The 18,774-nt window shown below is 38.6% G+C and overlaps 1 protein-coding gene across 1 annotated transcript in view; it reads left to right on the top strand.

Annotated features, from left to right (window-relative positions):
- Window positions 1-1,458: 1,458 nt before the first annotated feature.
- Window positions 1,459-18,774, top strand: part of sema3b (sema domain, immunoglobulin domain (Ig), short basic domain, secreted, (semaphorin) 3B) — a 70,028-nt gene continuing 52,712 nt past the window's right edge. The window contains exon 1 of the mRNA XM_084917308.1: window positions 1,459-1,945. The gene's annotated coding sequence lies outside the window, so the exon portion shown is untranslated. The remainder of the gene's footprint in view (window positions 1,946-18,774) is intronic.

The raw sequence follows: 18,774 nt of genomic DNA, 5'->3' as shown, positions 1-18,774 counted from the left end.
CACTTATTCCCCCAGTGTGGACTCTCTAAGGACCTGCCATGTGTGTATTACATGTGTGTGATAATGAAAGCTGCTGACTGGCAGTTGTGATTGGCTATGTAAGCAGCCTCTAGAGATGGCTGTCCGAATGGTGCCAGCTAGACGCCAGACAGACTGCACAGCGTGTTTGTGTGTGTGTTGTGTGAGGGTGTTTGCATGCAGTTGTGCGTAGATGAATGTATCATCAGCAGGTGTTTGTGTGTGTGTGTTAATGAGAGTGTGTATTTTTGTGCATACTTTATGTGTGGGCTTGTGTCTCCAGGTGTAAGTGGGAATGTCCATATTGCCAGTGTCTACATAACTAATACAGACGTAGACACACACACACACACACACACACACACACACACACACACACACACACTGATACCATGCTGCATCCAACTGTCTGGAGCCTGATTATAAATACAGTGAATTAGTCCATGTTTTTTTGTCAGTATGTCCCATGAGATGTAGGTTTCCACTCAGGATGTTTTCCCTTTCTCTTTCCTCTCTGGTTTTCACCTTGATATAATATTAAAACAGGGCTTTAGTGAGGAGTGTGGTTGTTGTATAAGTACATCATTAACTTTAAGTGTAGACTCAATGGTTAACAAAAAAAAGAGTATTATTTAGTTTCTCTTCCTCTTCTATATTTATCATTGTGTGGAGATTCTTTCCACTAACAATTTAGCGATTAGACAACACCGACTTGTGCATCTTCCATAAGTGTTAGACAGCGAGGACTGGAGATAACGAAAAATTCCCAAGGGTTTAAGTGATGGCGGTGGCTGATTTGCACAATCGTGTTGAGATTTAAAATGAGCCTGGGCTCGTTATTACCAGAATTTAACCAAATATTTTTAAAAGCCTTCTGAGAGAGCATATTTGGGTTTATTTTAACTTAATCTCATCATCTGAAATCATGACATGAGCCACAACATAACAAGGATTGAGGATTTGATTATTAGGGTGTCATTGTTGAATTGAAAAGCTTTGACCAGTTCTTAATTTTCCGCCCACAAAAGAGCAACAAATTCGCAAAAGAGCAGTGCACTCATGGGTGAGATGTTTAAGATTGTGTGACCCCCGCGAGGGAACTTCAAACTGAAATGAAATCCAAGTTTTAAGTGCATCCGTATCTCCTCTCGCCCTCATCCTTATCACTACTACATCAGGCAAAAACTTTGCAGGATCACTTAGACGCACAAACACAAAGATCCGGCTCAACCTTTGAGGATAAGGTGTGCAGGATAACAACGGTGAGAAAAAGACACTGTGGCTCGTTGACAGAGCAAGGGCGACTTTACCTCTGGACTGTGGCAGAGGGAGTGGCATTAAAAGAAAGAGGAGGGTGTGAGTGTGACAGGGAGAGCTTTGCTTTCACGCTTTGCTGAGCAATGAAAGAGTATCTGTCACAGAGAACACGCCAAAAGACAGAGTGCAAAAGTTAGGCAAAATAAAAGAGACACACAACAGAGGAAGGGAAAGCAGGGGATAGGGGAACAGACAGAGAAAGAGTTGGCTGAAAGCAGCTTCTGTCTTCTGTCCCACCCCCTGACTGTCTTCCCCTCCTCTCTGCCCGGACGGGGAAAAGGAAAAAAGAAAAAGAGTGCAGGGAGAGAAAGACGGAGAGGGAGCTCAGCCACGCTCGCTCTATAGCGCAGGACTCAGGAATTCCAGGACCTTTGGAGTTGTGAGCTCACACACACACACTATCACACACACGTGCTGCTTTTCTCGTGGTGATACAAATCGAAACAAGACTGAGAAAGGGAGGAAAAAAGGAAAGGCTGACAGCAACAAAAATTAAAAATTAGCTATTTCCTGTGGACTATCTGACCATGATGGCACCTGCCAAGGGGAACGTGGCTCGGAGGGACTGAGGACTGAAACGGGACACAGCCAGAGGAAGCTGCTGATGAAGGTGAGGTTTTCATGAAATGGCACAATCCCTGAAACTGAAACATCTCCCTTTGTCCTTTAGACAGAGTCACTGTTTATATGACTACAAGTAAAGTATTTACTCTAGAGACTCTGATTTAATGATAATCTGATATAGGTGGGATTATTGTTTTTATTGTACTGCTATTTTTTATTCATTTTTAAAAATTAATTAATAAGTAATAGCTAAAAGATACTTTAAACTACTGTTAAGTACTGAAGCTGGGGAATGCCCTGTGTAGGTGTTTGTACTGGAACAGATCTGAATGCGTGGCCACTCTGCTGTATTTGTGATTTCATATCTGTGTTAATCATTAGGGTGAGTTCCATGAGTAACACAATAATGCTGCTTGATGGTGCGTGCGTGTGCGTGTGTATGTTTGGACATATTGTTTTCAGAGGAAGTGAGAAGGTTTTTTTGGGCATGTCTTTAATTGGATTTGATCAGTGGGCGATTCATCTGAGCATGAATCAGGAGAGGAAAAGAGTTTTCACGCATGTGGGAGTGTCTGTGTGTTTTGGATGTTTTATTTCCTGACGGTCCATCAGTGGAAGTGGGGGATTTCGACTGAATTATTATTGCTTTTGCAGGAAATCTGGCAGCACTTATCAGTAACATTGAAGTTTCTGTTTCAAATTGAGAACATGATATGGTCTGATAAGGCCTTTGTGCAAAGTTTAAAGCTTTGTGGTGGAATAATAGTGACTGGAAATCACTGCTGCCATTGGTGCTTTTACACCTGCTGTCCCCTCTGACCTTCATCCCACCATACTCTTCTGCTTTTGTCCTCTAATCTCATTGACTTCTACCTTTTTTGGGTTTTTTGCAGTTTTCTACTCAAATCCCGCAAATAACAGGCCAATTCACTCTCATCCTTTCTTCCACCTCTCTCTTCTTTCTTTATCTTTGTCTTTTTAACTACACCGTAAAAAAAAAAATCCTAAAAAAACAGTGATATTCCGGCAGCTGGGGTGCCAAAATAATACCAGAAAATAACAGAAAATAACTTTCTCATGAAAATACGGTTATTTTCAGTAATGACAATACAGTTTGTTGCCCTAATTTTACATGGGATTTTGCCTTTTTCAAGTGCTTTTAAACATTAAATTAGGAACAATTTAATGTGATTAAACAATGAAATTACCTATAAACAAGGTCAATGAATGCATCAATATGAATAATAATACTTAAATGTACAGAAATATACAGTTAACAGTTGGTTTAAATAATAATGGATTGCATTCATATAGCGCTTTTTGAGACCCTGAAAGCGCTTTACAATTCCACTTTATAATTCCCCTTTATAATTCCCCTCTGGCCATCACCAGTAGGTGAAGTGTCTTGCCCAAGGACACAATGACCGAGAGTGTCCGAGCCGGGGCTCGAACCGACAACCTTCTGATTACAAGGCGAACTGCCAACTCTTGATCCACGATCGCCCTAAATAACATTAATAATAATAATAATAATTTGATGTAAACAAAGTTTATAAGAATCATTTTATATATTTTTCCATAGCATTACATTTGAATTTAACAGTTCAATCTTTCAAATAACGGACAAATATTTGTGAAATTATGATGCATTTGTGAATGTATTCTAACAGTCTAAATATGCATATGTACAGACAGATACATTTAGAAAACAAGAAAATTATGTTTTATTACATTTACATTGATTTTATGTTAATTTACATTTGACATGTAAAATCACAGTCTATTCATGTGAACTTAATGATATTCTCAGTACAAAACTGTAAAATACACAGTAAACTACTTTTATATTACAATTTTTTTTTACAGTGTATTCATCTGCCTTCATAAAGCTTGTTTTATGTAACTGCAGAGGCCTACTTTTTAGTATTCTTTCTCACTCAGTATCCTTGGTATTTTGCGTGTGAGCGGATGTATACGTGTTTTCAAGCTCACAGGTGTGCATTTTGTCTGTCATTTTACCTATTCAGTCCTATAATCCGTGGTGTCACGGGTCTTTATAAGCCCTCCACCTCTCATCTTTTACCTGCATACTAACCCTTCCATTACCATACCATTAAGTCTACACATTACACCTTAATTTACCTTTTCAGTCTTCGTCCAACTAAGAGCTAAGTGATCATTTTTGAACTTGTACACACATTGTTCTTGTGTTTTTGTGATGTCTAAGTCAATAAGCAGTAGTTTAGTTATAGCTTAGCCAACAAGTGTGTCTTGTTTAAACAGAGGCCTCGAGTTGATGCAGGTTGAGTTAAAAAGATGTTTTATGACAGAGAACCTGTTTAGCCGTCTTTGCTTCCATGAAGGAAAAGAGTATAAAGCCCCCTTTTCTCTCTTATGGGAAGTGGACATTGAACTCAAAGATAGCACCCACTCGCTTACGTAAAAGCGCTTGCCTAATGCGTGAACCAAAAAAAAGTTTTTTTTTTCACTTCCATGTTTGCTTCCATGTGTGCATTATGCAGTTTGGTGCGCGTTAATGTTGGTGTGCTGAGCCGCCAATGTTGTTCACATGATCGACTCTGGGAAGGTGTGAAAATATGAAACCTCTATGGATTTAAATAAATTATGTTGTTTGCAGCTGGGGTAAAGTTTTGCATATGTCTTCTGCATACTGGTAGTCTAAAGGGAAAATGCTTTACAGAAACTTTTTCATTGTGGTTGAGGATGATACAACAGTGAATTGTTTCGGGATGTGTTATGTGAGGGAAGCAAGGGTGCCAGACATTTCAAGCCTCCTTCTCGTCTCTGCCTGAGGTTAGCTATCCCTTTCTTAATATACTAAACTCTCTAAATAAACTGATCAGGTTGCATTGTTAATTGGTAATTGCATTGGTAATTCAGGCATGGGAGAAGAATTTGCCGAAGTACTGAAATATTTATGTTTATGATGGACAAAAACTGTCCATTTGGGCAGTGGTTGAAAACCAGTCACTCAATGCATTAGTCAGAAATCTCTGATTTGCACTCAGTTATTTGTTTATCAGTGTGATAACATATACTATGGTGAAAGCAGATATGGAGTGATACTTTTGTGACTAGGCCTTTCACTTTAAGGAACATACAGCAGTCTAGTGTTTGTGGTTTACCAGTGTGTAATATAGGTCCAGTGTTGTGGTGAATTAAGTAAGTACACTGTGCATGCCTACAGGGGTTTTTAAGTGATCATCCAGTGTCAGATATGCTTAAATATTGTGTGTTCTCCTGTTAGAAAAGAAATGTTTTAAACAGTAAAGATCCAACCAGACTGAATACAAAAGCTTGAAAAACTAAGTACATGCATGCTGCCTGTCTTCTTATTCAAACATCACGTCAACCAAAAGAAAAAAAGAAGAAAAGGAGTGTTTGAGTCATCACAATGAACGGCCAAGTCCAATTCAGCTTAGAAAATTATGGATCCGCTTCCATAGTATCCATTGTGTGTTCAAAGACATTATTGGAGTGCAAAAATAGCTTGTTGAAGTCCAAAGGCAGTTATGCTTTGCTTTGGTGGCTTGTCTTGATATTGAGCAGAAACATTTCCATAGTTGACAAAATCTTAATAAAGTGTTGGACAAAAGAGCTTTCCATTCAAAACAAAGGAAACTGGTTCTGTATTGAATTTGTTAAAGACTGTGATTGGTTATTAAGCTGTTAGCTGAATCTGATGAAACATTTGTCTGACTAAGACAGACAGAGGCAGACTCAGTGAAGAATCTCTGAAACACCATCTCTGCTCGCAAACTAAATGTCCTGCTGGAAAATGTAGTTCTCAAACGTCCTCTCTGTTTGCACAGAGTAGATTTAAATCTGTGCAATTTAGACTCTTTCACTTAGGCTGACTGTAAACTGTATACAGAAAACTTACAGACTAAAAACAGATATACTAATAGAGATAAAAGCTTGGAAAATCTTATGGAAAAAAACTAATAATCATAATAATAAACTAATAATGATTTAACATCAGAGTGCACAAAATGTATTTAACCTAGAGTTCAAGGTGGGTTTGCTGATTGTCTGCTGATGAATTGACCACCAAGGTAACTGATGGTTAAGGTGGTTATACACTGATCAATTGCCACACCTTAAAACCCATTAACCCCTATCTCAACCCTTGCTGAACAGAAAAACACATTAACCTTGCTCTTAACCTTGTGCTAAGCTGGAAATATCTACCAGGTCAGCGGAAAGTAGGTAATAAATGTATAAAGCAAAAATATAAGGATTAAGATAAGTTACAATACCTATAGGATATGTCTGTGTAGGCCATTGCTTTCATAGATCCTGTTATTCTGGCCTGTTATTCTATCACGTGTTCTCTTAATGTGTATGAAGTAAGAAGAAAACTGGACAGACCTGATGAGTCTAGGTGTGTGAGAAAGACAGAGAGGCCAGGCAGCGATGTCTTTGTTTGAAATATTCAATGAATGCCTCTGCTCTCTTGAAATATTGACTTTTTTCCCATATAGCCAGAGGGGACAGGCAGGAGAAGAGGTTGTTGTCCCATTCAAATAAAAAGCAAAAGGCTGTTAGCATCAAACTTTTATCAGCTTTTCCTTTTATTATTTATTTTATGTTTTCCTTTTCAAACCTTCTAATTAAACACGATACCAGCCCTTAATCTGAATGCAGCAGCTAATGAAGGGTGTAATCTGTGCATGTGTGTGAGAAAGTGGGAAAGAGAAAGTCAGTGTTTAGCTCTTAATTCAATTTGCTGTTAGCAAATATGGACATGTACAATATGTGGAAATTTGTGTCCTTTTTGTGTGTGCATATTAATGTGTGCTGTGTGTCTGTGATGCATTTGTGAAAATGAGCATATTACAAAAATTGATTCTAAGTGTTACTCTGTCTCCTGATCTTCTCACACGTCTGAAAATCGCTCTTTTTTTCTACATCAGCAAACATTTAGTCTGCGACTTACAACACTGCTGAGGAAAGAGCTCAAAATCTCCTTTAACGGAAACAGCCGTTGTAGTATGCTGCAAGTTAGTTAGAGTCCTTCAAGTATATGGTAAACCATATAATATTACACAGTGTGCTTTAGAAATGGATTAGTGTTACAGTTATGAGAGTATGAATGCCTATGTACACGACTTATTGTCGGCTGCAAATGTCGTTAAAGTTTAATATCACAGTTTACCCAGTCAAATGAAATATGTGCGTTATAACACATAGACAAGAGATTTGCAAAAAAATATGGAAATTGTGTAAGATGATCAAACTCGTGTTTTAAGGGTGTCATTTGATATGTGTGGCTAGCCTGGACCTTAACGGATGGCTGGATAACAAATGGGTTGAGCTTGAGGTCAGCGAGGATAGTTTCCCTAATTCATCACTTTGTTAAAAAGGTAGATAAAGCATGTAGGTACCTGATGTTCTTGAATGAAGCTCAACCTTTCAAGGTGGAGTGATCCTAAAAGATAAGACATTGTGCACAAACACTCAACACACAGCATTTGTTTAACAACTATAAGCTAAAGGAGAAAAAAAGACAGTAGCGCCAATATGAAAGGATCGACTTAGAAAAGTAAAGTAAGTCTAAATAAGGTTAATTAAGATCAGAATGGAGTTAATTAGGTTTGTCTGTGTGCACAGATGTTGTAGATACAGGGTGGTTAATGGGGCCGTGGCTCTATGTCATCAGATAAAAGGAGCTCACTTATACACCCCGATGGCCTAAAGTAAAGGTTAGACTGGGGACAGCACGGTCAACTCACAATCAGTAGACCGCTCAAGACAAAATGATGTATGATCCAGCCATATGTTTTTCTATTGACAGTTATAAGGACTAAGAAGTTAAAAATCAAAGAATCAAAGCTCTTCGGTGCAATCGATTTGTTAAAAATGTGTCCGTAGGTTGATTGAGTAACATATTTTTCATTTAGATTCCACTGGGTTAATGGTTTAATATGCTGTACTGCTTTCCTCTGTCAGATTGTTGCACTTAGTTCTGCAGAGTAACGGACTCCGAATTACAGAATTACATTTTTATACTAGTCAAATAGTTGAGTATCAGTCATTGCACCATTTTGTCAATGAGCGCAGGAGAAAACCTGCATTAGTCGAACACCATCGGATCCAGTCTGCCTCAAACACTGAATATACAACATTTTAACTGAACAATATAAGCTCGTAATGTATTTTAAAACCCAACATCATTCCCTCTAAACCTTCTTCCAGAGTTACCTTTCCTTCTTTTATGGCCTTATCCTCTGATTCCCCTTCTTGTACACAAAAATACACACACACACAAATACTTGCTGTCCCTCCTAATTTCTTCTTTTTCACCACATGCTCCAGCCCATCTATCGGTGTTGCAGAAGAGCCTCTTGTTTGCCAGACTAACCTGTAATTGCTCTCTTGATTTGTGTAGCTGTGTGTACGCATGCATGTGAGAGAGTGTGTGGGTCTGGACTCCAGTCCTGTCCTGTCCTGTCACCTTGAGCAGTCATGCAATTTGGAAGGTGAGGTGGAATTAGTCAGCTTTACACAGGAAGACAGGAAAATAACGAGTTTCTCACCATCCCTGTCACACATGCATTATCACACACACACACACACACACACACACACACACACACACACACACACACACACACACACACACACACACACACACACACCCTTACAGTTTCAGGAACTCTTTCTCTCTCCATACATACACACACACACACACACTTTGGAGTGTCCCAGTGGAGTGCTCGAGGGGCTTATGCAGAGGATTTTGCTGTTCTGCAGTGTGCCTGTCAGATAAGGGAAGGAGATGCAGGCGTGCCTTGTGACACAAGACGGAGCGTGAGCAGTACAGCCTCTTCTCTCCTTCCCCTTTCCTCTTTAACCTGTCACTCAACTACCTGCCACACTCTGCTGCCACTGGTGATGATACCACACGCAGGAACCGTCTGGCATCTCATTTAGTAAACTCATGAAAAACACACACACACACACACACACATAGGAGGGGATTCTCCTGAGTTCCCTATTTTATCTGTGTCTGATTGGCTGATTTGGTTTTGGGGAATGACTGCACAGCAATCACCAGACTGACATATAACCACACCTATATTTTAACATTGTAAACAATCCTAATGACCATACTTGATGATAAAAGACAGACATTTAATTTTCACAAGACTATTTTTGGCTTTTTTTAATCTCTTTGTCATTCCAATGATTATTTCATCATCAGCCTCTTGCTCCTTTGTACTCGCTCTTCTCTTCCATGCATTCTCTCATACACCCATACTGTTTCAGGTTTATTTTACCCTTTCTCCTATATCTACCCTTCCTTCTTTACCCTTTCTCTCAGCCCCCCTTCTTCTCACCACCTGTAATCCTGCTTAACGCTATTCTGAAGCTGCTTGGGATTGCAAATACAGTGTCATAAAGACATACCAAGTTTGCATATCTGTTGCAAGGATCTGTTTATGCCACTGTTTTGGGAGAGGCTAGTTGCCAGTGGTGATGTTGGTACATTAATCCACTCCATGGATGGCAATAAATTTGCGCACTGTCACTATTACATTATCATCCCTATATTTCTTTTTATTCTTCATCACTCCGTTCTTGGATTTCCCCAAAATCCTCAGTTCTCGGTCTCCGACCCAACAATGAGAGGAAGGTTGTTATGTTTTATGAGGATTATAACTGCAGGATTAATCAAGAAATAGTTATTTTTGTTATCTTGAATAGAACTTGAAAAGATTAAGGATATTGGTTTTACTACAGATCAGTCTGCCTTGGATCAGTCTATTCTTGGCTTATTGTTTTTACACTTTTTAATAAAACTACGAAGATATGAAACAGCTGGGAGGCTTGCAGTGAAGGGTAGATGTAGTGCATCTATTCTGTCACTCGGCTCATTCATCTACTTACACACTGGGGACAGTGAGTGACTATGAAAGATACTGGGCTGACCATTGGGAGCAATTTAGGATTCAGTATGTTCCCCATGGACACTTAGACATGTATACAGCAGGGACTCTAATTGAACTGCTGGTACTGAGATTAGTGGACAATCTGCTCTACCTGAACTAGAGACGGAATATATTTGCTATGTAATTAACATTTTTTTGGATAATATTCAAAAGCAGGATATATTTCTGTGTTTGGTAGACATGTACAACCCCCCCACTCCCACCCCACCCTTGTCTCTGTTGGGATTTAGTGCCCAGTCTTTCATTGAACAACTGCAATTATATATACTGTAGGCTCGGTGGGAAGGTCTTGCACGTGCTCTACAGACATCAAAATATATCACCGTTCACCTCTCATAGTCTCAGCTTTCTCAGGTTCTCACAGTTTTCTCAGTGCGCAGCAAGACGCACGCTGATCTAGTCTGTTTATTCTAGCTTCGTACCCTCTTCATATTCCATGGAAACCCTCCTTTCTACCGATGCCTTGTCCTGTCTCAACTCGTCAACCCACCAACGCCCCCATGTCTACCATCACCACCCTCTTTACCAGCACCATCCCCCCAGCCCAAGCCTCTTGGCAGCTCCTCCAGGCAGGCTAATTGACTCACTCCCAGGAGGGGGGGGGGGGATCATGCCACATTTCTAATTTGGCTTCCCCTCCTCCAGATAAAAGCTGCATACATCCATTCTTCTAAACCCCCCTCGCTTAAAGCCCTCAGTCTCTATCAGTGTACCTTATCTCTTCTCTTCAATTCCCTTTATCTCTAAATTTTTGTATGTATTTATCCCTTTTACAGTTATGTGAGTTTAACTGAAAGACAAAAAATGAAACGAAATAAAAATATATATACCGTATATTCTTTTTTTGTTTCATTCATTTTTCTTTTAGCTAGCTGTCTGATCACTAACAGCCTAAAATACAGATATTATAGACAACTGAATACATAAAAGGGCAGATCGAGACACACACACACACACACACACTCATAGAGCACAGCACCCCGCCTTTGCTCACCATGGGGTTCACCTTCAGAGAGCCTCCATCTTCACAAACTGCACCTGGGGACTTTGATGGGCGTGTTTCAGTGTGTGAGTGTGTGCATGCACATGTGTGCCTACAAACCAAGCTTTACCCGGCTAACATGCAGACTGATGGAGAACAAAGATGCTTTCTGATTTCCAAAATCTGTAGAAATAATAAAAACGTCTTTGATTTCTACATTAGAGAACATAGCAACATATTAAATGTCGCGTTATTTATCATACAGTGCATTGGTTGTGCATCCAAAGCTCACGCTTTTGTTGTGTGTGCATACTCATTGCACATAGCAGAAGTGCTATGTGACCTGTTTGGTTTAGAGTAAGAGCTGTAGCTGTCAGTGAAATGGTGTTTTCAGATGTACATAAATTTTCTTTCAGGTACTTTAGCTGGATGGTTGGAGTCAGCTTGTGCTGTGGAAAGGACATTTGACAAGAAGAGAATTGTTACCTACAGTGCAATATGTGGAAAGAGTTTATGCCTGCTCTACATATTTTCAGAAGAGTGGAAAATGCATTCCTGCTCCCAAATAACAAGGGAGATTTGGATGGGCTAATACTTTCGTACTTTTTCTCCTGCTATGCTTTTTTCTCTACACCTAAAGTTGCATGAGAGGCATATTTTTTTTTTCCTCCACATATTTACTATAACATACAAATAATGAACACCCGACAAACATAGTTCCCATTCAGGAGTTGTAATGGGCTGAAGCAGAACGATGTTATGCCATTCTCCTTCACCCCAGAAGCAGAATGGGCCGAAGCTTTTGTTGTGAAATAGTTATTATGTCATAACAAGTATTTTATTATCTTTATGGCTTGACAACTATAGTAAAAAGAAAGTGGGAACCATTTAACAGTTGTTTTTTTCAGTAATTTTGCCCTGTTTCAGGTAAGTTGTGAACTTATATGTAGTGGGAAGTGGTAGTTTGTGTCACTAATGACCAAACAAAGAGTTCACTAGAATTTTTAAAGGTCATCTGCTTGAGACAACTGGTACATAGATCCATAAAACCTAATGGTGCGCACATACATAGTAGAATCTATGTCACTACTATGTTGCTGTCTAAGGAGCTTGGAAAGAAAAGCGTCTGGACTTCTTTAAGTTGCTTGAAAAACCAAATGTGAACCCGAGCAGTGCAAAGCAATAAGAGGTAACCAACCAAAATTGTATTGTATTCTTTGCTTTGACGTTACTACCAGAAATGCAACTGATTGCTGTTCTTTTTATTATTGTGCCCAGTTACAATATCGCCTTTCCTCCAGGTTAACAACAGGGGTGTCACCAGAACCAATCCTTCCACTACCCTTTCAATGCCCAAATTTTGATAACGTGACAGTACTTATTTTACTTTGGTATTGTACAAAGACAGCTATTCTTCCAGAACTGAAGGGGGCAGCATACAGCTACAAGTGTTCTAGTCGATCCTTATATAGAAAAGAAGAAGAATAAAGGCCACAAACATAGGAAAACCCTACAAATGGAATATAAAAAGCCCACATGTAAGATGGCAGCTAGTGCAGTTGTTGTGAAGGGAAGAAATACTTCAATTTAGCGAAGCACATGTAAGTCTGACATCCAAGTCTGTTCGAATAATTCAAGCTGAATAAGTTTAATTCACAGTAACATCATCCAAAGTATTATCATTCTTATTTTATCCTGAAATGCCTCAAAAAAGAAACCTCAAATTCAGCCAGTCTGTATTCAGAGTAACAAAACAATTCGAATGTGCTTGTGCAAAGCCATGCAATAAAGATATAAAATACCATGAAATAAGGAATCAGTTTCTCTTTTACTGCATGAAAGTGCAGAACCTGAGATATTTCCAGAAGAAATGTTTGTAACAAAAACTATCATTATTTTACTTCCTAGTTGGTTTATTTACTCTGTTTTCTTCTATATAATCATCTCACATCATTACTAGGCAGATGTTGATTGGTTTGGTTATGTAAGAATAATGAAAACACGCTGATAGTATCAGGGTTTACGACATCCCTTGATATGTGGGTATGCTTTAAAGAACTAGTAAAGCATTATCACCTGCTCATGCTAGAAGGAAAAAATGTTTACGGCTGCTCTGAAGAATTACTTGACCTCTAGACACCTGGCAAATCATCGTGTGAAACGGGTGTGAACATCTCCGGAAAGTTTCAGGAAACTGTCAGAATTAGCCCCAAGTTAGAATATAGGAAAGGTGTGGGGGAGTAGCTTTCTCATCCCATTGGACAATCCAATATCCTTTCTGTAGGAAAATACCATTGCCTTCAGGGACACTGATAAGGAGGTTGGACATCTGGTGGAGCTTGCAGGAGGACAGCTTTTTTTCTCGCTTAGAAAGGACAATTAAGGTACTTTAGCAAGGACTTGTAAAGGGATTCTTGGTAAGTCCAGCTTGAGGGAGAGCCCCAGGCAGCCCTGTAACACAGTATTTTATATCCCAATAGGACTTGCATAACCCCTTTACTGACTTAACTTAATTTATAGCTAATATGGTTTAAAATAACTTTGCACCAACAAAATGATACAACCTATAACAGCTGGGTCGTTTGCCAGAAAAAAGCATATACGGAGGTGGGCTGAGATGGGCGCTCGTTGTGTGTCTCAGTAAAGCTTTTGTCCTTTTCTATACTCACATATCTTCTGTCGCTGCGATGTGTCATTAAACATCCCACATGAATAATGAATAAATGCACATTTAAATGAGATAGAAATTCACAGTCTGGACAGTCATTAATGTGACCACTAACTATAAAATGGAAGAGAGTTGGCCGGTGCTTTATGTGTGGGTGAGGCAGCTTCAAACAGGAAAGCCTTTCATGCTTCAAATCCCATATGTTTATATACTGCTCACTGCATCCCTCATTAGCAATGATCTAGTGTGTGTGTGTGTCTGTGTGTGTGTGTGCGCATCTTTAATGAGCATCTATATGAATTTTCATGTTGATAAAAGAGGAAGATTCTCTTATTGCATATATGCATTAAATTGCCCAAATAAACTTACCCAAATGCATCTTCAATGCATGTCTTTGTGATATAGCACGGTGTTTTACTAATTACTGGAACTTACAGGAAAAAGTTTCCCTATCCTACATGATCATATTTTTCTTAATTAAATTATATATATATATATATATATATATATATATATATATATATATATATATATATATATATATATATATATATATATGTATATATATTTGTGTGGAAGGTTAAGGTTGAACCACATAGTCTAATCAGGACAGAAGTCCTGTTACATAAAAAAGGCTCTCAACCTTTTCTTGAGAAAAGAAAAGAGAAAGAGGAGAAAATGAGGTGGAAGATGTGAGTACGAGCGAGGATAGAACAGTGACAGATTAGTGTGAAACTTGCTGTAGCAGGTTGTCTGCTGCTTGACGTAAAGATGATAAACCACATTATTCTCAAGGAAAATTCCTTGTTTAGGACAGAACCTTGTAGGTGCTTCTTCTCCATGAAAGTCAGGAAAGGTTTTCTTCTGTTCTTTACTGAAAAGACCTTTTCCTCACTCTGTATTTTCTTAATTCCTTGCCTTTTCTCATCTACCCTCTCATGATTTTTATCTCTTCTCTTACTGTTTCAGTTTCAGTCTTTGCATCCCAAAAAGAAATGGAATGGGAAAGAGGGAAAGACCGATGAATGATGTAAGGAGGGTAATGAGGCGGGTAAAAACTGGGGCAACTGTTTGCTGATAGGGTCAGAGTAAGAGGTCATAAAAGTGATACCTGCCTGAGGGCAACATAAACACACCCTGTCCATCCTATTTAACTCTCTTTTTTTTTTATCTTTTTTTCTCATTTATATCACTTATTTGCCTTTCAGTGAATGCAAAAGTGTAGTTCATATGGTGAATGTATGTTAGAAAATTTAGTTTCATTTTTACTCCAGTTAAAAAAGTCTAACTAATTGTGTGTTCTTGTAAATTCCTTTGCGTGTGGTTTTGACAAAAAGCCAGGGACTTATGTAGTGACTGTCGTCCTACAGGGGGTTTAGTCTGTGTGCAGAAAATATAATTGGAAGGGGTTTGTGGGGGAGAGCAAGCAGTGACATGTTGGTTTCACCTACACACCTGGACACACATTCATGCTGCAGACAAGTACTTTCAATGGACTCTTATGAATCTATGTGTGTTTAAAGTAGAAAAACATCTCAGAGTGTGAGAACCCCGTGCTTAACATGTACAGTCAACATGTGTGTGCTTTTTATTAAGAAGTTCAAAATCTTTGTTTAACTCACATGTAAAGATAACATAACTAAGATAACCAGCATTGATTTTGAGTAGAACTTTTTTCTGTTTTTGTCATGATTGTAATATAATAATAATAAAATAGTGGTTGTACACATGCACGCCCACACTCACTCACTCACAGACACAGTACCTGTTATTAACATGTGTAATATAATGCATAATGTAATATATGCAGTGTGGTTACTTTACAGACAACGCTAAAACATTGGTCCCTTGTTAAAAGTTTCAATTATTGCTAGCAAACTCCTGAAAAACACTGACCACTTAGCTACCACGATTTTGTTTTCCCAATTCAGAGCAGTTGTTGTACAACTTGCAGGGATCATTGATCTTCTTACTTATGTTGGAAAAATGACAATTTAGCAGCAGTAACTTGAAATATGATTTTAACCAATTTTAACCATCTCTCACATTATTGCAAAGGAATGCTGGTTTTTCACTTGTACTGTGGATGGAGGTTTGGACATTGGCTGGGTCACTGCAACACCTTGATCTTTTTTTCAGCCATTCTGCTGCGGATTTGCTGCTGTGCTTGGGATCATTATTCTGTTGAATGACCCAATTTTTGCCAAGCTTTAGCTGTCAGACAGGCGACCTCTTTGACTCTATAATACTTTACTAGTACAGAGGAGCTCATGGTTGACTCAGTAACTTCAAGGTGCCCAGGTACTGCGGCTACAATACAACTTCTAATCATCACCTCTCAACATTTTGCTTGACAGTCAGTGTGAGCTTTTTAGAGATGTGACCCTTTTTCCTGCCAACCTTTTAAAACAACTCATAGTCTTTTTGGTATTGTGCTGTCCTGAACTTCAACGTGCTGCATGAACTTTAACTGCTAATTAGTCTTTTAATTCCTGTGGAAGCAGCAAAGGTTTACCTAGTTTTTCACACAACTCCATTGAATCCTGTGAAAACCTTTTTCAAGTGACTGTACATTCATGTGAAATCATAGCACCCAGTATTGGATGGACATGGTTTTTCTTTTACAACCAATGGTCTATTGGTTTTCCAAGAGCATATACTCAAACTCTGCCGCTAAACATTCACTTCCACACAGCAGTCCCATGATAACATACACCGTAAAAAAAAAAAAATCCTAAAAAAACAGTGATATTCCGGCAGCTGGGGCGCCAAAATAATACCAGAAAATAACAGAAAATAACTTTCTCATGAAAATACGGTTATTTTCAGTAATGACAATACAGTTTGTTGCCCTAATTTTACATGGGATTTTGCCTTTTTCAAGTGCTTTTAAACATTAAATTAGGAACATTTTAATGTGATTAAACAATGAAATTACCTATAAACAAGGTCAATGAATGCGGCAATATGAATAATAATACTTAAATGTACAGAAATATACAGTTAACAGTTGGTTTAAATAATAATGGATTGCATTCATATAGCGCTTTTTGAGACCCTGAAAGCGCTTTACAGTTCCACTTTATAATTCCCCTCTGGCCATCACCAGTAGGTGAAGTGTCTTGCCCAAGGACACAACAACCGAGAGTGTCCGAGCCAGGGCTCGAACCGGCAACCTTCTGATTACAAGGCGAACTGCCAACTCTTGAGCCACGATCGCCCTAAATAACAATAATAATAATAATCATTTGATGTAAAAAAAAGTTTATAAGAATCATTTTATATATTTTTCTATAGCATTACATTTGAATTTAACAGTTCAATCTTTCAAATAACGGACAAATATTTGTGAAATTATGATGCATTTGTGAATGTATTCTAACAATCTAAATATGCATATGTACAGACAAATACATTTAAAAAACAAGAAAATTAAGTTTTATTACATTTACAGTGATTTTACGTTAATTTACATTTGACATGTAAAATCACAGTCTATTTATGTAAATTTAATGATATTCTAGAAGAACAGTACAAAACTGTAAAATACACAGTAAAATACTTTTATATTAAATTTTTTTTTTTACAGTGTAGTTTGAGAACAGCATATGCATGTGTGTGTGTGTGCGCATGTCCGGGCAAGTGGGTGTGCACAATTCCAAGTTATTTGTGTTTTGACAGGGGTGTTTTTTTGACAACCATTCAGCCGATCAACTTCAAGTAAAATGACAGGAAGCCAAGTATGTGGAGTATCTCGTTTGCGCTAATTCGAATGAGGGATGATCCCATTAATGGGTTTTCCCCCTAATCGGAGTGTGATTTCATCTGAAGACTGATGAACTAACAACTTGAATCTTGTTAGTTTGGATCTTATGGCAAAATCAATGAGCAGCAGTAGTCAAGCCTGCTATCTGATGTTGAAGAAAACACAACCAGGGCCAACAAGATAAGTTTTTTATGATAACAGACCAAAATAAATGGATCAGAAAAAAGAAAGTACAGAGATCTGCTGAATCCAAGCCCGTATTTAGTTTCTGGCCTTTTGTCCTCCTCTCTGCTCTTCTTTCCATCCTGACATGAAATAGTCATTAGATGTAGTGGTAATTCAGCCCAGCCGTCTTTCCACATTAGCTAATGTGCATCAGATAAGTCAGAAGGGTGTAGGTGTGTGTGTGTGGTGTGTGTTCATGTATACAGTATTTGGAACCCTGTATATGCAGGTCTGTGTGCGTCAGCATTCAAAGTGTGGTTCTGTCAAGACTACAGCTTTAGCACTTGTGTGTTTCTACGTCAGACAGTTTGCATGACATGGTTTTCTGTTCTGTTGTTGACAGGTGCTAAATAATAAAAGCGCCAAGAACAAGTACGAATGACGGAAAAGGCAAAGAAATACACGAAGAAGAGACACGGAGAGGCAAGAATAGAAAATAGAGATGAGAAGAAAAAAGTGAGAGAAGGCTGGAGATGTTGCTTTTAAATGCAGTTGCATAATCATCATGGCTGCCTTTCATATCCTGCATCCATTTAAAGCATTTGTCATGTGCACCATTAGAAATAAGGGTTCAAAATATGTAAAATGCGGCTCTTGAAAATGAACAGTAAAGGTAGTATGGACAAATGTCCATATCATATCAGCATATCAGCAGCACAGGTCACGAGGAACATCATAATGATGTGGAAAAACTGCAATGTTGGCAAATAGTGGAGAAGAAGAGTGAGGATCACAGGGATAGTATGCTTCTCGACCAGTTAACAAACAACCCTTTGACACTGACATTAGTTTTCCAAAGAAATATAGGAAAATTAAGCTAATGGAGACAAATGCAGTTCCTCTACTGGCCACTTGGGGCCAACAGAACAAGAGCTCGTAGACCTTACCTATTCTACTTTGTCTCTTTGAAGTAGACCTTTAAACCATGTTTGTACCTTTGGTGGCTTTTGAATTTGGTTTTCTTTTTTTAATTGCAGTTACCTAACATATATTATGACTTGGTGGATTGCACCCATACTGTTAATACTAATGGAGCTTGCATCGGCTGACAATTTGGTAGACCCCTCTCTGTTCTGCATGTGGTCACTTCTGGCTGCACAAAAACCCAGAGAGGCTAGAGAGAGTTGCACAAAGACATTTATAGCCTGTTGTATATACTGTAGGTGGTTAAAAAGCAAATCTCTGGCCTGAAAGTCCAAACCTCTCATTCACATTATAATATTCTACTTCTCTGATACTTTTCCTCCCTCCTTATCTC

Source organism: Perissodus microlepis, chromosome 20, assembly GCF_051167445.1.
Source record: "Perissodus microlepis isolate ML-2025 ecotype Zambia chromosome 20, ASM5116744v1, whole genome shotgun sequence".
NCBI classification, from domain to species: Eukaryota; Metazoa; Chordata; class Actinopteri; order Cichliformes; family Cichlidae; genus Perissodus; species Perissodus microlepis.
Note: the sequence above shows the minus strand (reverse complement) of the source record. Positions and strands in the feature narration are given on the sequence as shown.